Source organism: Mustela nigripes, chromosome 2, assembly GCF_022355385.1.
Source record: "Mustela nigripes isolate SB6536 chromosome 2, MUSNIG.SB6536, whole genome shotgun sequence".
Taxonomy (NCBI): domain Eukaryota; kingdom Metazoa; phylum Chordata; class Mammalia; order Carnivora; family Mustelidae; genus Mustela; species Mustela nigripes.
In genome coordinates, this window is record NC_081558.1 from 9,617,530 (window position 1) to 9,625,399 (window position 7,870).

The 7,870-nt window shown below is 63.6% G+C and overlaps 1 long non-coding RNA gene across 1 annotated transcript; it reads right to left on the reverse strand.

The window, feature by feature from the left end:
- Positions 1 to 1,384: 1,384 nt before the first annotated feature.
- Positions 1,385 to 7,170, reverse strand: LOC132011061 (uncharacterized). Its single transcript, XR_009402324.1, has 2 exons — positions 6,685 to 7,170; positions 1,385 to 2,606 (listed from the first exon to the last, which is right to left on the reverse strand). It is a non-coding gene; the product is annotated as an uncharacterized LOC132011061 (long non-coding RNA).
- Between the last annotated feature and the right edge of the window lie 700 nt (positions 7,171 to 7,870).

The window sequence follows — 7,870 nt, forward strand, 5'->3', positions numbered from 1 at the left end:
TGCTGAGCACGGGGGCCGCGTCAGGTGCTGGGTGCACCTGGGTGGGGAAGACACACACCCTCCTCCTCCCACCCACATCCCCAACACACAAAGATGGGAATCCTGGGCATGGTGGGCGGGCTCCGGCGTTGCCGCGGTAGAAGGGTGGGCGTGGTCAGTGAGGGGCGCGGTCCGGGTGCGGCCCTGGATTCCTACGCTGCGGAGGAGGCTTTCCAGTTCCCACCTAGAGGGAGCGGTGTGGACTGGAAGACTGCAAAGAAGGCTCTTGGTTGCCTTCCTTCCCTGGCTTCCTGAGAAGCAGGACCTCCTTTCCGATCTGCCTGTCTTTGTAGAGTGACAGATGGGTGAACAAAGTGTGTCTGGGTCACTGTCAGGGCCGGGGCAGGCGAGGACAAGCTTCCCGGAGGGGCGGGGCACAGAGCGGTGCTAGGCGGGGCTGACCGCTAGAGGGCGACAAGGCTGCGCGTGCAGTCGTGGGCGGGGTATCGACAATGCTGGGCACAGCGATTGGCTCGTGGCGACGCCCTCCGCCAAAGAGGGCCAATTGGAGAGGGACTCCTCTCCCGCCCCACCCCGCTGTTCCCGCAGGTATGTGCTCTCGGACTCCAGCTGGCCGGCGTGCTTCTTTGCGCCGCCTGGAGGCCTGCTCGGGTAGAGGCGGCAGCCCCGGAGTGCTCGGCATTTCTTTCACCCTTTTAGTCTCAACTGCGGGCAGATGCCGTCCTCGGACTTGGCTCCCTCTCTAACTGTGCCCCTCAGCTCTCAAAGTTATCCGAAAATGTCCCTCTTGGGGATTTCTTCGTGACACATGCACGTCTCAAGCCCAGGTCCCCTGCCGGCATTCCCAGATACCAGCACCCCAGATTTTCCTGAGTTGTCCCTTATGTCTCAGCCACCCCCAAATATCACTAGCTCAAGATCCTCCGGTCCCAGTTATCTTTGAATGCCCAGTGTTTCCCTCAGAGTCACCGCTGGCTGCCACCAAAGATTGTGTTCAATCCCCCCTCCACTGGGGCCAGGCACATTCAGGTCAATGCCCTGGGCTTGGGGCATTCCTCATAATGACCCCATCTAGATCCTTCCCAGAACAGTGCTGCCTATCATCACAACAGCTCTGAAAGTCAGGGTTTCCCTCAGGGTCACCCCCTAATCCCAGGACACCCCTCAAGGTCACCTTTCCAGCCTTCTCTGCCCATGTGACTACGTTGTGCCCTTCCTCGGAACAGCTGGGACAGGAATGGAGATCTGGGAGGTCAGGAGCTCAGGGTGCGGGGGGCCACCAACCCTCCCCACCCAAATTCCAACCCTCCCCACCCAAAAAGTCAAACTGCAGGGATGGAAGGAAGGAGTAAGCCCCAAACACAAACTATCAGACCTTCAGGAATGAGGCAGGGGGCAGCTTTTATTTAGCTGGACAACAGGAACCACACACAACACAGACCCTGCCCCTACCCAGGGTGGGACACGAACCCCAGGCCAGGCCTGACACCTTAGGGGGCTTCTCTCTGGTTCCCCAGTCTCACTCCAAAAAGAGCCCCATCCCATCTGATTCTGGACAGTCTCCTCCACTCTTACACACCCTGGCACCACCAGAGGACTGAAAAGTCCCAGTTATGTCCTTTCTGGGTTCACAGGCACCTTGCTCCCCTCCCCTCCCCTCGTGCCAGGAGGGTGTCACGGCTCCTCCCTCCGAGTTTGGAAGCTGCAGGGTTCTGTGAGAAGGGGCCAGGCACACTCAGGTCAGGCCAGCCTGGTTCCGGAAGCTGGAGTTGGCATTTAACGGTCTGGGGGCCCAAGGCAGCTTCCTCTTGAGTAACAACTGGCTGCCGGGAAGGTACAGGCCTGGCCCATGCCCCACCAGGCTTGGGAGAGAAAGGCTCCAGGCTGGGAGTGTTGTTGGGGGGGAGGGGTGCAGACACAACTTTTCCTTTATTCGTGGAAGGGCCAACCTCCCCAGGAGTGCAGGCCAGCTGTAGGTATGATTATGCAGGGGGGAGGCCCTCCCCAAGTATAGAGCTGGGGGGGGGGCCAACAGACAGCTGGGTCCACCTAGCCCATTCCAGGCTACCTCCCTCCCCAAGTCCCTCCCCCAGACATAGGTCTGGGTCTCCCCCACCCCCCCACAGGCATCAGTCCACCCGAGGAAGGCAGGCGCCACAGACTCCAAGGGGGCTTGACTCCTGTTCCTGCTGAACTGAGCCAGTCTGCACAAATCAACTGTGTTTCAGCTCAGTAGGCACGGGAGGCAGAGCCCAGGGAGGCCCGGACAGCCAGCGGGACAGGCAGGCGCAGAGGCAGAGCCAGAGGAGGCGGGGTCCCGGGGGGCGGAACTTAGCCACTGTGAACACGACTTGCTGTGGACTCTGCTCACAAGCAGCTAAGCCCTGCTCCCCAGGCCAGACATGGACAGCAGGAGCCTCTCTGCCACCCAGCCCCAGTCCGGTTCTCAGCAGTGGCGGTGGCGGCAGCCCCAGAGGCAGGGCTCAGGGTCGGTTGGAAATCCCTGGCAATGTGATTTGAGACAGGCAGCAAATCCCATCCCCAGGAACCCCAGCCGGCCGTGGCACAGGGGTGGGGGGGCACCGGGTGGGGCCAGCGACTGACACCTGGGGGAGAGAGAGAGAGAGCAAAGGAGGTAATGAGATTTGAAGACGGCTGTCCCCCAGGGCCCCACCGGCTGCTGCCCACTGAGGGAAGCCCTTCTCCCCGCACGCAGCAGCAGCCGAAGGGAAAGCTGTACCACGAGGCCGGGCACCCCCGCAGCAGCCATGCCCACAGTCCCAGAGGGAGAAAGGCCCAAAGGGATCCTGGAGGATCCCAAGGAGGCTGCAGGGACTCCCAGAGCCAGGTCCCCCCCCTTATCCCGTCCCCCCACCACCACCAGCAAGCCCTGGGCGGGCTAAATGGGGCCATGAAGAGAGGAAGTCGAGGGGGTGGCAGGCAGGCGGGTGAGGAAGTGATCTCACCCCAGCTGGCGCCACTTCCTAGAAGCCTGAAGGGCAGGAGGAAACCACCAGGGCCTGCCCCCCCCCCCGCCCCGTGGCCCCGTCTCCTCAGTGGCCAGGCCTCAGCCCACACCCCACCAGAGCGGATGCCGGCGGTGGGTGTCCAGCTCTCGCCTTGGGCACACACATCCCCAAGCGCACCAGACCCAGGCTCAAAGTGCAAGTACCCACTTAGCACTTTCCCAAACGCCTTCCAGGCCTCAGTTTCCCCATCTGTAAAACAAAGCCAAAGGCCCCAATTGCACAGCACAGGGAGGTTTCACCAAGAGTGTGTATGTCATTCAGCAAGTGCCCAGCACCAGGACCACCTTCCAGAAATTTCAGGAATCAGTGCAAAATGAAATCATGGGGCTCCTTCTTCACAAGTTAAGAATGTCAAGACGCTGACAGCAGATCATTAATCCAAGCCTCGGGTCGTTCTGAGCAGGTGAGACCCTCTGAGCTGCACAGTCACAAGCCTGTGACGCCGCCTTATGTTCAGTAAATGGAGATCTCCTTAATGGCAAGAGCCCTGTGGCTAGGATATCCCCAACTCTGGAGCCAGTCTGGGCAGATCTGAACCTCAGCTCTGTAGCTCTGTAGCTAGATGACTCCTAGAAATTCACTCTCTGGGCCTCCCCTTCCCTGTCCGCAAAGCAGGGATGATGTCGTGGTAAAGATCTCAGAAGTGACACGTGTAGCTAGGATGGGGCTGTGCTGTCATCATCAGGCAGAAACACAAAAGACGGTGGAAATGAGGACTCCGGATACGGGTGGGACTCTGGTGCCCAGAGGTGGGCACCAGGCGCGCGCCGCTGGGAGACAGGTGGACAGAGATGTCCCGCTCTGTTCCCGGCCCCATCCCTTCCACGCACACACAGACCCCAGCCACCTGCTTTCCTAGCAGGCCCCTGCCCAACCCTGTCCCCTCAGGGTCTGGGGGCACCAACCGGGAACAGACAAGGCCCTGCAGGGCGGCCGGCCTCCCTGGGCCGCCTCCGGAAGTGAGACAGCACATTCATGTCCCAGGGACGAGAACGGGAAGGGCGGCCATTTGGCCAGGCCCGTTTCCTGTGGGGTTTCCCCTGCACGGAGCCCCGGGCCGGGGCCAAGGCCACTCCCCATTCCCAAAGGCACAAAAGGCCTGGGTCTCTCATGGATGGGGCACGGCCACGCAGGTGCCCAGGACCCCCATTACCCATGTGTGCCTCTTGGGCTCACGGGAGACAGTGTCCCAGCAAGGCCAAGCTCTTGGCAGCTAGAGGTGTGGGGAGAAGATGGGCCCCTGGGCCGGCCAGAGGGAGCAAAGCAGGCCCCAGGCCACACGGACTTACGCATGTATGCATGTACGTGTGTGTGCCAGAGAATGGGCCGCAGACAGGGCGTGGAGGCAGGAGGAGAGCAGGCAGGCCTGCTCCCCCCCCCCCCCAACCCCGTGCTCCAAGAATGAATCAGGGGCAGCTTCCGCCGGGGGCGCCACCACCGCCGCCCCCAAGCCTGGTCCCCAAATACTTTCCACCCTCTCGGAGCAGCTGGGATCGGAAAATACCAAGGGCTACAGGCCCCGCCCTGCCCGCCACCGCCCGCCCTCCCAGCCTGTCACTAACGCTTTGCCTAATGGGCCTAGACTCTCCGCAGAGGCTCCCTGGGCCGGGCCCCGAGCCAGCCGCCAACCTGGGCTGCCCAGCCAAGTGCCGCCTGACCACCAGCCCCCCATCCATTACCCCGGTCCCAGCACAGCGACCATGACAACCCGCCCGATGGGCAGCCCTGGGAGGCTGGCACCTGGGTGGTGGAGGGCAGGAGAGTGGCAAGTGGGTGGGCCCCCGCTGCCCACCCAGGGCTGGGGGGAGGGGGCAGTCCCAGGAAGGGGTGAGTAAGTGAGCACTGAATCACTTGTTATAAATAGGGGAGCCATGCAAGTCATATCCCAGGCCCCACTGCGCCCAGCCCCACCAAACTCCAACCCCTGCCTTCAACTTTAATCCCCCTAGGGTCAGTCACAGAATTCCCAGGGGCCCCCTGACATCCACACTGAGAGCCCTTAACTGAGGGGCACACCCTTCTGTCATGTTCACCCCTTGCCTTGTCCTCACAGGTCCACGGCCCAGCCCCGGGCTACGTTTCGGGGGACCACTGGCTTCAAGGCAAATCACTGGCTTCTGGGTCCCGTCCCCCCAAATTCCCAGGCCCAAGGCTCAGCGCCCCCAGGATCCTCAAAGCACTCTAAGGGTGTGGTGACCACAGTTCTGGATGGTGATGCCAGACCCAGGCCAGGGGAAGGCCAAGGGTCTTAGAGGCTCAGAAGTCAGCTTCCTGGCTGCTTACCGCTCAGGCCCCCCATCCCAGACCACCCAGTCCTTCTCTGCCCAGGGCCACAGCTCAGTGACCACACCCAGGGTGGCGCCAGCTCCAGCACCCTGGGGCAAGGCGCCGCTGGAGCGTGACTCAGCCGTGCCCAGCATGGCGGCGTCCTTCTCTGCCCAAGGATTCCCACACGCCCACGCCCACTGCCCTCCGCGTCTTCCTTCCCAGGTGACCAGCCTTCTGCAGACACACCTCCGTGTCCATCCGGGACACCCGAAGGCAGGAGAGAAGGGGGCCAGAGCACCCCACAAAGGATCTGAAGGCAAGGGCCTGCCACTGGGAGGGGAAGCACGCTTCTCTCTGCTTGCTTTCCAACGCTCCCCATTTACAGATGGAGAAACCGAGGCCCACAGGAATTCGGAGTCAGGCCCAAGGTCAGGCAGTAAATCTAAGGAAAAGTCAGGACGGCTCCAGGCAGAAAATGTATCTAAGTGGGAAGGGGCTGGCCAGCCGGTGCCGTGAGGGGTAGGAAAGGTGTTTTCTTAAGACCTTCCCAGGGTTCACCGCAAACAGACCTCCCCCCTCCACTTGGCTTCCCAAGGTGAAGGGCACACTCTGAAAAACACCTTAAGGTCTATCCAAGCACCACCACCTAGGCCCATAGCAGGCCGGGCACCCTGAGCCCCTGTCCCCACCCTGAGCCTAGGGCCAGTCACCCTAGGACTGCAGATGGGACCGGGATCTGCCCAGCAGTGGCAGCCTGCACAGAACATCTGGCCTTCTCTTAGCAGCAGGCAGGGGGGGCGTACGTGGGTTCCCGGGAGGACCCCTGGAGCATCCGCTGCCACTGTCGCTCTCCAGTGAGCAAGGGTCTGCGGCAACTTGGAGGCTGGGCTAGCACAGATAGGCCCGACCCCCTGGACACACCCTGTCACGCATGTGTTCCGCGTGCCAGCCCTGGGCCAGGCCGGCGGCTCTGGGCCCCCTCTGAAGCCCACAGACAAGGCTGGCCAGTTGGGGTCTTGAAGGAGCTCCCAAAGGACATCCTGCAAGGGCAGAGGCCAATGGGTGCCCTTCTGTGAGCTAGGACAGAGCTGGCAGCAGGCCCCAGGGCCCGTGCCTTCCCAGGACGGAGGCATGTGAACACATGCACACGGGCTGGCCTGGGCAGGGTGCGTGGGCGAGCGGACAGGGTGTGTCCCACAGCACCTCGCCTCTAAGCCGGGGCACCTGTTGGGTACTGCCCTCCAGCTCCGGCTGCCAGAGGACACCCTTTGTGCCAGGGGTCCCGCACCCATCCCAGCCCTACCCTCACATACCACCCGTCACCACGAGCGGGCAGCTGGTTAGGGCTGAAGCGGGAGGGGGCAGGTGACAAGAGGGCCAGCTGCACCTTCAAGGCATTCAGGAGGCCACAGGGTCTGGCTCGGCCTGGCTGGGCTGGATAGGCAAGTCAGTGTAAGGCCGGGGGCTTTGGTGGCAGTCAAATCCAGTGCTGGGATCAGAGGTCAGTGAGGGGCTAGAATGCAAGGTTCAGGTTTTAGTTGGGGCCCTTCCACCCTCCCGGAGCCCAAGGACATGAGGACTGCGGCTACACAGGGTCGGGGAGTCAGCCCTCCAGGACTCTCCCAAACCCTGGGCCAGGAGGAGCCAGGAGCGAGGAGAAGGGTCCCCCAGTCTCCACCAAGCTGGGGCTACAATGCTGGGCCCCCACCCCATCTCCTCAATGGAAGGCCTCCGCTCCACTCATTGGCTGACATGTCGAGAACTTGACTGTGACCCGCCATCCAGGGAACTCTGGGAGACCCCTACACACTCCTCCACCCCATCCCACCAAAGGCCTGATAGGCCCCCCAGGAGCCCAGGCACCCTATATGCATCCCTTCTAACCCCAAACCAGGCATGTGCCCTCCCCCTTCCCACCCTGCCGCTGAATCCCTGCCCACCTTGACCTGCCCCAGTGTCTGGGGGACCCGCCCTCCCCACCACGCTCTCATGGGTCTCATGGGTCTCCGGTGGGGGGGAGTGGCTAGGGGTCCCCACTGGGCTCCCGCGGAGCGGGTAAAGGTTGGGCCGCCCTTCCCCCGCTCCGTAGGGGGCGCCCCAGGACTCTGCCGCCGCCGCCGCCGCCGCCGCCGCCGCCGCCGCCAGATGCACGATCCCCGCAGCCCCCCAACCACCGGCGGCGGAGCGGCGCCCTCCCCCTCGCGAAAGGCTGGGACCCGCCGGGCGCACCCCCACTCCGCCCACGAGTCCGGCGCGGAAAAGTTGCCGCCGCCGCCGCGGCGCCGCCGCCTCCCTCCCGGTTCCCTCCCCGACTCACCCGCGGGGGAGGGGAGCCGGCACTCGGGGCTCGGGCCGCCGCCCGGGGCCCGGCGGCAGAGACGTGGGCGGACGGCTGGCCTAGACGGGCCGGGGTCGGTCGCCGGCCGCGATCCATCCCACTCACTGGCCGGCCCGCCGCGGGGCCGAATCGCTTTTAAAACCTTCCCGTCTCCTCCCCCCCGGCCGGACAGGGGGCGGGCGCGGGGCGGGGCGGGCGCCGCCGTCATGTGCCCCCGGAGCCGGTCCGCCCCCAC